The sequence below is a fragment of the Nelumbo nucifera genome, chromosome 5 (assembly GCF_055504915.1).
Source record: "Nelumbo nucifera cultivar China Antique chromosome 5, China Antique-T2T, whole genome shotgun sequence".
In the NCBI taxonomy this organism is placed as follows: Eukaryota; Viridiplantae; Streptophyta; class Magnoliopsida; order Proteales; family Nelumbonaceae; genus Nelumbo; species Nelumbo nucifera.
In genome coordinates, this window is record NC_142653.1 from 75319738 (window position 1) to 75329966 (window position 10229).

General features: G+C 36.7%; 1 long non-coding RNA gene across 1 annotated transcript; it reads left to right on the forward strand.

Moving 5' to 3' along the window:
- Nucleotides 1-7911: 7911 nt before the first annotated feature.
- LOC148791904 (uncharacterized) lies at nucleotides 7912-9159 on the forward strand. Its single transcript, XR_016076804.1, has 2 exons — nucleotides 7912-8653; nucleotides 8743-9159. It is a non-coding gene; the product is annotated as an uncharacterized LOC148791904 (long non-coding RNA).
- Nucleotides 9160-10229: the final 1070 nt, after the last annotated feature.

Genomic DNA, 10229 nt, shown 5'->3' on the forward strand with positions numbered 1-10229 from the left:
AGCGAGAGGGGTCAAAATGGAACTTTGTTTGATGAAAGAGTGAATAAGGGAATTTTGGTTTGAAGATTTATGGATAGGCATTTTGGGAGGTCTTGGATCTGATGATGATGTCAGATTTAATGGTCAAGGTATTGATAGGGATTGCTCAAGGCCATCGGATCGGTATCAAAGAGATTTAATGGTGGATTTGAGGGATTTTGAGGTAAAATTTGGGTTTCTTTGGTTTTTAGGTGTTTCAGAGAGGTTAGACGGGTCTGCTCGAGTGTTTGGGAGAAATTGGCTATTTATGCGATAGATCGAGCAAAAATCAGGTGCTGACAGTTTGGAAACAAATCACACTTGGAGAAATTTCAAAGAAATGAAATAAAGCTAAAAATAAGAAGAACAGTTCTTCAATTATAAGATACACACACATACACTTCTTTCACCCTTTATGCCTCTTACAAGAAAGTTTCTTGATCTAATTGGGCTTATTATTAGAAACCCACTAAATCTCTTCAAAAATGAAAGTCCTAATTGAAGACAATTTCAAAAATCCCACTATGATGCTAAATTGGTAAATGTGAATCAAGATAAGCAGATTTAGAAATCTTGTAATGATATTATCTTGGTAAAACACAAACTAAGATGGGTCACTAGGGCCAACATATAGTATTTACTTAGTTAGGTCAGTGACATCATCCTAGCTCCTTATGCATTTCAGAGTGGTCTTAACATGTATAGAACTATTAGCCTCCTGCATTGCACCATCCTCCCTAAGTTGCAAAGAATCTAACCCTAGATTCAAGTCATCATTTGAGTGATCACCAATATATAGTACCAAGTGTCTAAGCTCCTTATGCATTTCAGAGTGGTCTTAACATGTATAGAACTATTAGCCTCCTCCTGCATTGCACCATCCTCCCTATTGCAAAGAATCTAACCCTAGATTCAAGTCATCATTTGAGTGATCACCAATATATAGTACCAAGTGTCTAACATTGAAAACATCATTGATGTGTATAAGGTTGGGTAATTCAGTCTATAGTGCTTTCATTGATGATTTCAACTATCTCACATGATCCAATCTTCCTTGGTTCTAGCTTTTTGCATTGTCCAACTAATAAATGGTCCTCTATTAAAATGACCTAAATAGTCTCCTACATCAAATATTACCCTACTTATCCTTCCATCAACATGCTGTTCTTACTTGGCATTAAGTGCTCCTAACTTGTCATGGAATCTTTCTATAGGTTCTTAAGCTTCTACACCAAATCAACTTTGTCATGAACTTTTCCCAACCATGTATTTGTAGCAAGGTCGAGGACATTACAGAGATTAGACCCATATACGACCTCAAATGGACTATATGTAGTGCTCTTATTTTTCGACCTATTGTGGGTGAACTCAGCTTGTATTAAAAAGAGATCGTAGAGTCATTCATGGCTAGCTACAAAAGTTCTTAAGAGGTTTCCTCAACTCTTTTTGACAACTTCTGTTTGACCTTATATTTGAGGATGGTATGAGCTATTGAATTGTAATTAGGTACCCATCACCCACCAAAGGCATCTCCAAAAGTGAGATATGAACTTGGAGTCTCTAACTGAAGTAATTGAAGATAGCTATGAAGTTTTGACAATCTCCTTGAGGAATAAACTAGCAACAAGTTAGGCATCCATGGTCTTCCTACAAGCCATGAAATGAGTCATGTTTGAAAACTTATCTACTACCACCATTATGAAACCTACTTGTTGCTAAAAACTAAAAGTGGCATTGATAGTACTGCATTGGTCATTGTCCCCTTAGATTTTTGGCATATGTAATAATGTTCAACAAACCTTGTGCTTGGCCAAAGGTAACTTGTTGATACAAGATAAATCATTTTGCCTCACCCAAAGTGTCTTTCATTATATAGCTCTTGGATAATTCTCATTTATCATGAGCAATTAAGTACACAAAGTATCTCTGAAATATGTATTGGTACCAACTTGTACTAGGGATGACAATTGGGCAGATTTGGGTAGGTTCAAGTTCATCCCAAACCATCTAACTCACTAACCCATTAACATTGAATTAAATGGATTGGGTTCAACCCAAACCCACCTTGATCTAACACAACCCACCCAACTTGTAAATCTATTACTTATTAAATGTGACATATATAACTTGTAGAAAAATACATAAATTTTGAAATATAGAAAGTTCAAAAAATAATATAAATTATAGGAAAATATAAAAATTACAAAAATTAATAGAACTACACAAAATTATAAAAAATAGAAAACTAACAAAAATTACAAAAAAAAAAATTGCTAAACAATATAACAAAAATAACATAAAAATGAACAAAAATAACAGAAAAATAAGAAAAATGTAAAACACAAGAAAGGATAGAAGTGCCTTTGTTTAGCGATGCTCTTAAAACAAAACTTAAAATATTATTGGGCCTAATAACTAAAGCCCAATAGCAACACTAAACACTAATAAGAGTCATGTGACAGTTCCATAGGATCATGCTAATAAAGATCATGTGACATATTGATGAAGTCATGTGATAGTCCCATAGGACCACAAGTGTAGATCAACCATTATAACACCCCCCTCAAACTGAGCATAGATATCGATCATGCCCAACTTACCAAGTAGATCATGAAACTTCACAGATGCAAGTCCTTTGGTGAGAACATCTACTAATTGCAACTTTGAAGGTGTGAAGGGAATGCACAATTCTCCTAACACAATTCTCTCCCACACAAATAGGAATGGCAATGAGGCAGATTTGGGGTGAGCATCATATTCCTCGTCCCTGACCCTAATTTTGAGATAAATCCCCATCTCCAACCTTGATCCCCGCTAGGGATAAAAATTGTCCTCCATCCCCAATCCCTAGTGGAGGCGGGTTCCCCACGGGGACCCAAATCCCCAATTTTTTTAATTAATATAATTTTTTAAAAATAAATTTACTTAAAATAAAATAAAATTTTAAAATAGAAGTAATATTTTAAACATATTTTATATGTATATATAATATAAATAATATCATATATATATATAATCAGGGGTCGAGGCAGTGGGGTCAGAGAGGTCGGGCACCTGGTGGGGATGGGGAAAGTTGCCATCCCTAAACACAAAGTGTTTGTCAACCTGTATATGTTTAGTTTTGTCATGTTGCACTAGGTTGTTGGCAAATGTTGATGCCAGTCTTGTTATCACAATATAGTTTGAGAGGATCATTAATCTTTATCCCCATCTCAGTAATAAGAATCTTGAGCCACAACAATTCAGAGACACCATGAGTCATAGCTCTATACTTAGTCTCTGCACTTGATCTTGCAACTACACCCAATTTCTTACTCCTCAATGTGACAAGGTACCTTCAAGTATCTAAGAATCTATTCAGTTACCTTCATAAATTGGTTAACAACATGGATGGCATAAGCAATGTCTAGCCAAGTAAGAGATGGGTATATTAACTTACCCACTAACATCTGATATCTTTCCTTCTCAGGGTAAGTCTCACATATAACTTCTTGTAGGCCATGGTTCTATGCTATGGGAATATCAACTAGTCTACTCCCCATCAATTTAGTCTCCTCTAACAAGTCCATGGCATACTTTCTCTAACAAATGTAAATGCCTTCATTTGATCTAGCCACTTCAATCCCAAGAAAGTATTTAGTGGTTCCAAAACCTTGATTTCAAACTCTGATGCTAGATACTTCTTTAACCTCCTTATTTCTACTTCATCATTCCCAATCATTACCATATCATCCACATATACAACAAGAATCATGAGATTATCACCCTGTCTCTAAATGAATAGTGTATGATCAATATTGCTTTAAGAATATCCCACACCTTTCATGGCCTTACATAGTCATTCAAACCAAGCATGAAGAGATTGTTTTTATCCATACAAAGCCTCCTTCAACTTGTCTCGAAAGTTGTAACCAGGTGGAGGATTCATGAATACTTCTTCCTATAAATCACCATTTAAGAATGCATTCTTTACATCTAATTGATGTAATCCCCAAGAATAATTTGCTACTAAGGACAAGAGCACACAAATAGCATTCAATTTAGTTACTAGAGCAAAAGTTTTGTTATACTCAATCCCTTCCTTTTATGCAAATCATTTTTCCACCAATCTTGCATTGTACCTCTCAACTGAACCATCAACATTATGTTTCATAGTAAACACCCATTTTCACCCCACAATACTCTTTCCCTTAGGTAGATCTACTAACTCCTTTAGTTATAGCTTCAAAATATCTAGTAGGAACATGCACAGAGGAAAGAGCAGAAATAAAGGAATAATAACTAGGAGATAGATGAATAAGAGACATTTAGTAATAGGATAATGGGATGTATAAGAATGACGGGTTTATGAAGAGCAATAGGCAAATCCAAATCAGAAGTAGGAGGGGAAACAAGGTCAGGGCTACCTAGATTAGGTTGCTCATAGTCCAGTTAGTTGTTGTCATCAATTTGAGTCCTTTTCCTCTTTGTTTGAAAGATAATCAGCTCTCTTTGCCTCTTAAGGATGGCAAGGCCATCATCGCTAACAATAGGGTCATCAATGATAGACACAAGAGCCTCACTAGAAGTATATGGGAAAGTGCTAAAGCTAGGTTGATCAGGAGGAGAAAGTGGAATATCGGGAGGATACAAGGGAACAAATGGAGAAGGAGAAGAGTTCTCTTCCACCTAACAAGTCTCCCCTTGAAGAGGATTCTTGGGTAATACAAAAAAGGATTGACACTCAAGGAAAACCACATATTTGGTAACAAATTTTCTTTTGGACACAAAATTATAACACTGGTAGCCATTTTGAGTAGGAGAATACCCAAGAAAGACACCACAAAGAGCTTTTAAATCCAATTTGATTCATTTTAGATCCTTCACATGAATAAAGCACACAACCAAAGACTCTAGGGGATCAAGGAAACTCTTCTTCATTTGGACATAGTATGGAGAAAGGAGTTATTGTACCCAACACCCTAGATCGCATCCTACTTATCAAATAGGAAGTTGTAAGAACTGCTTAAGACCAATTACTTTTTGGTATGTTATGTTGAAACAAAAGAGCATAAGTTGTCTCAACTAAGTGTTTGTTCTTTCTCTCTACAACCCCATTTTGTTGAGGGGTGTGTGCATAAGAGGACTGATATAAAGCACCATCGTCTTCAAGAAAATATATTCAAGGATTTCTCAAAGTATTCTACTATATTATCAGATCGGAATTGTTTAATTTTCTTGTCAATTTATGCTTTTACAATTTTATAAAAAAACATTGTAATCTGTGGCACCTCATATCAATTTTGCAACAAGTAAATCCATGTACATCTTGAAAAGTGATCAATAAAAGTAATAAAATAGCGATAACCGTCCATGAAAACTAGGGGTGAAGGCCCTAAACATCATAATGAACCAAATCAAAATGTGCAAAAACTTCTTTATTAGAAATTGGATAAATGTTTCTACATTGTTTTGACATTTGGCAAACCTCACAAATAAGATTCTAACTAAAAATAGACTGAAATAACTTTGCAAACAACTCCTCCATTAACTAAAAAGGCAAATGACCTAACCCAGCATGCCACAAATACACCATGGATAATGTCCTTGTTATCATTCACACTAAGACTAGACAAGTGCATGGTAAAACTGATATCTTCATTGAAGTAGTAAAGGCCCCCATCTTCATGACTGCTCCAAATCGTTCTCCTCATCAACCTATCTTACAAAGCACAATGGGTAGGGAAGAAGGTTATACTACAATCTATGTTTTTTGTAAGTTTAGAAATAAATAACAAGTTAGAATCAAATTGGGAATATGGAGAACATATTTGAGGGAGATATCCTTGCTAAGGTTCACCTCCCCCTTTCTAGAAATGGTAGTGAGGGAACCATTTATTACTCTCACCTTGTCTTGTCTAGATAAAAGTTCATAAGTAGTGAACAATGAGAACTAATATGTCATGTGATCAATAACACCTAAATCAATGAACCAAGAGTGAGTTTGAAGAGAACTACAAACACTATGAATGAAAGTTGTACCTAACTTGGCAAAGAGGAAGAAAGAGGAGCTTTCCTCAATTGAATCATTGCTAGACTAAGGATTTCTATTTCACCAATAGTAAAATCTAGGAAGTTCCTTGTACTAACAGAATTAGTGGTGTCCCATTGGAAAAGTAGTAGCCATAGGTGTGGGATTCTGAACTCTCTTGGCAATATTAGAAGTTGCAACATTTCCTCCTGACAGTTGTCCCTTCTGAGGCTTACCCTTTCTCAATGCAGTTGGTTTTAGATGAGGATAAAGCATCCAACAAGTATCCTTAGTGTGTTTCTTTATCCCATAATGAGAGCACTTCTTGTCACCATTCTTTCCTCTTCTAGGTGTTGAGGAAACCAAGGTTGAATGCTCAAGGGGCTAAGATTGACTCTCAAGCTGCATCTCCCTTCTCATCTCTTCATTTTTGACAAGGTAGTAAACCTATTGTAAATCTAGTTGCTCATCTCGTCCCAATATCTTTAATCAAATGTTCTCATACATAAGGTCTAAACCTGCCAAGAACTTGAAGGTTCTTCCCTTCTCAACCTGCTTATCATACTTTTCTTTGTCACTAATTCTGTCCCAATCTATAGTAAGGTGATGATGAAATTCCCCCCATAACCCTTCTAGAGTAGAAAAATAAGTAGCAACAGTCATCTCCCCTTGATTCAATGTTGTAATATCTTGAATCAATCTATAGATCCTAGCATTATTTTTGCATTGTCCATAGGTTCTTGAATTTTTTTCCCAAATCTTAAATGCAATGGGGAAATGTTGGTCTGTCCTAGTCACTCTTATAGTCATAGAGGCAAGTAACGACGACATAACTGTTGCATTTTCTATACACCATGTAATTCAGCATCTTCTTCCTAGGGTTGCTTCACTTTCCATTAATGTACCCCATTAATCCCCTGGAATAAAAAAATAAGTTCGTTGAAATCAACTATTCCCTAAAGTTGTATTCATCTAACATCACCTCGCTAATTTGTAGACTATGTAGGTTGCAATTCTCACGGTTAGAACCTTTCCTAATTGGTCTAGTGTCCTTGGAAGACACTTCTCCTAAAACTGAAAACATCTTTCAATTTCTACCAACAAACAGCTGCTACTACTTTGAAAAATACTAAAATGTTAAGGATGGAAGCACAACATCAAATCTGAACCTGAACCTCTTCTAAACTATTCTACAATTGTCACCATTGTCCACGCTATCAAAAAATCTACTAGCAAACCCCTAATACAACATTCAGCTACTGGGAAGACTATCAACACAAACAACCAAGCTACAGTTGTGGTTCTCCTTCATTCAGGGCTATAACAAGGGTTCCTCTAATCTGTCCATCTTATAGTTCTGAGATTGGCTACTAGTGTTCCTCTTGCCCTAATAGGGCATCCATTGAGGCTAGGGAACTTCTCTTGGTCTCAGGAAGCCCTAGAGTAGAGTTCTAGAAGGTACAAACAGTCCTAGGTTTTGTTTTAGGACTTGGGAGAAAAAAAAAAAAAAAGTAGAATGAGAGAAGAATGTAGGTTGGACCAGGAAAAAAGCAAACTTTAGAGGTCCGATACCTTGTTTTTTCAGACCTCTGCAAGGGTTTGAGAGTGGTTTCGAGAAGAAAGACAAGAGAATGAGAAGAATGGGCAGCCAGCAAAAGACGTCTTACCGGGCCCTAAATCTTTTATTAGATTACAACTTAAGAAAAAACAAGAAAGGACAGAAGTACCCTTGTCTAGTGATGTTCTTAACAAAAATTTGGGGAAAATTCCACTTTAATACCCTGAATTTTGAGGGTAGTGTCAAGTTAGTATCTAAATTTTCAAATGTCAGTGCAGTATCCAAACTTTCAAAAAACTGCCAATTCAATCCCTATCATTAATAGTCCACCAGTTATCTTATCACGTGATGCCATGTGCAATTTAAACTTTTTCAAAATGTCAAAACTACCCTTAAAAACAAAACATTGTTTATTGTCTTGTACCTTTAAGACTGAACCATGATAACAATGAGCCACAGTTGAATTGACTTGATGGGAAAACAAAAGATGTGAATTGATGAATTCAAACATATAAACACTTGACCCAAGAACACGTCTTTATTGAAGTGAACCTATAAACACGAGTGCACCTACCATTGATTGTTTTTGGGGATAAGTGGATTGCAATCCACTTCAAGAAATCTGAATTGCAGCCCTCTCCTAATCTACTGGTAGCCCCCATAAACCGCATACTGCCTGAATTTAGAACCAATCCATGGGCAAGATTCAGTCAACCCCTAAAAATCTTGGCTCCACCTTTGGGCTGGACTGAATTATAAAAACCCCTTGTTTTCTCTCTTTCTTGCATGGCGATGGCGATTTGGACAAGGAGAACCGTCCATCCTCGGCACTGCCCGTGAGAATCTCACACTTCAACGCTTCTCTTGTAGAGGAACTAAGCGTGATCCGGAAGAGGCTGGAACAAAGAGAGTGAATAAGGAGAAGACCAGAGAAAAAGTTGAGGGAGAGGGATATGATGCTGGATTTGCGGATGCAGAAGCTGGAGAAGAGATGGGAAACACAGAAGAAACTTGAGAACATGATGGAGAAACTGTAGTTGTTCAAGGAATTCCCATCTCGTTGCATGGTGAGCAAAATCCAATATCGATCAGCAATTGTGTTATGATTTTGTTATTTCCAAGTCTGAGCTAATAAAAGCTTTTTCATCTTTACCAGTAGAGAGTCCTTCATGTTCAATCGCTCAGGGAAAAGGAAAGAGAAAAGAATACAGAAGAAGCCCAGTTGCAGGCAAAGGGGCAGAAAAGAAGAAGCCCAGAAGAAGCGAGGAGAAGAAAACCGTGGGCAGAAACACAGAGTCTCAAAATGACGAAGTGACAGAAAAGAAGCTGATTGGATGAGAAAGAAAACGAAAGGGGCAAAATCTATATTTGCAAAAACAACAAACATAAAGGCTGCATTTTTATTTCCAAATTTGTTCTTCAGCTTTGCAGCAGTTAACCGATGGGTTCTAGGATTCACAGTTAAATTCATATTTCATGAATTAATATTTGCTAGTATTCAATTCAATCGCATTGATACTATTTAATGTCAATTCGTCAGTTCGAGTTATACATTTACAAATTACAAGTTTAATATCGCTCGCCCCCCATTGCTGCTGATTTTGTCAAGATTGCATGAGGCAACAGCCAACAGGGGCTCGGCTTACAAAAATCGAGAACATCTGCTGACACTCTGTTGTGCCCCCAATAAAATACGGACACATCAGCAATGAGCAATTGTTTCACCATGCAAGAAGAGAGAAAAAAACAATTAATTAAACCAAACTCAGATATAGATTTCTTTATGCCGGTAAAAAAATGATAAAAACATAACATGCAACAATACGAGGCCGGATCTCTTGCCTACAAAAACTCTGCCCACATTTATTGCAATCATACATGGAGGACATCTCATCCTCTGCATAGTATTATGTAGGGGGAGATGTTCCCAATTCACGAGGGTAGTATATTGTGGGTAGGCGTGGACAGAGTTCTCGAGGGTAGGAGATCCTGCTCCAAAGATATGGCTGCTTTAGCTCGCTTCAACAAAGACGTGTTCATGTCTCAAATGTTGGTGGGTCTGACCATATGTGCACCGGTGTTCATGGGTTTGAATTCATCAATTCACGTCTTTTGTTCTATCATCAATTCAATCCAACTGTATCTCATTGTTATTATGGAGTCTTAAGGTAGAAGGCAATGAACAATGTTCTGTTTTTAAGGGTAGTTTTAACATTTTGAAAAATTTTAAGTTTCACATATCATCACGTGATAACATAACTAATGGACTGTTAACCGTAGGGACTAAATTGACAGTTTTTTAAGGTTTGGAACTGTAGTGACACATTTGAAAGTTCAGGTACTAACTTGACAGTTGATGCTACCCCCCAAAGTTCAGGGTACTAAAGTGGATTTTTACCAAAAACTTAAAAACACTATTGGGCCTAAAGCCCAACAACATCACTAATGACTAAACACTAATAACAGTTATGGACAGATAGATCCATAGGACCACACTAATAAAGATCATGCAACATATTAATGATGTCACAGTTCCATAGGACCACACATGTAGATCAACCATTATAACAGTGGAGAAACTAAAATTTGAAGTCCTTTGGATTCAGCTTGGAAAGAGTACAAATACAAATATGTACAGGATTG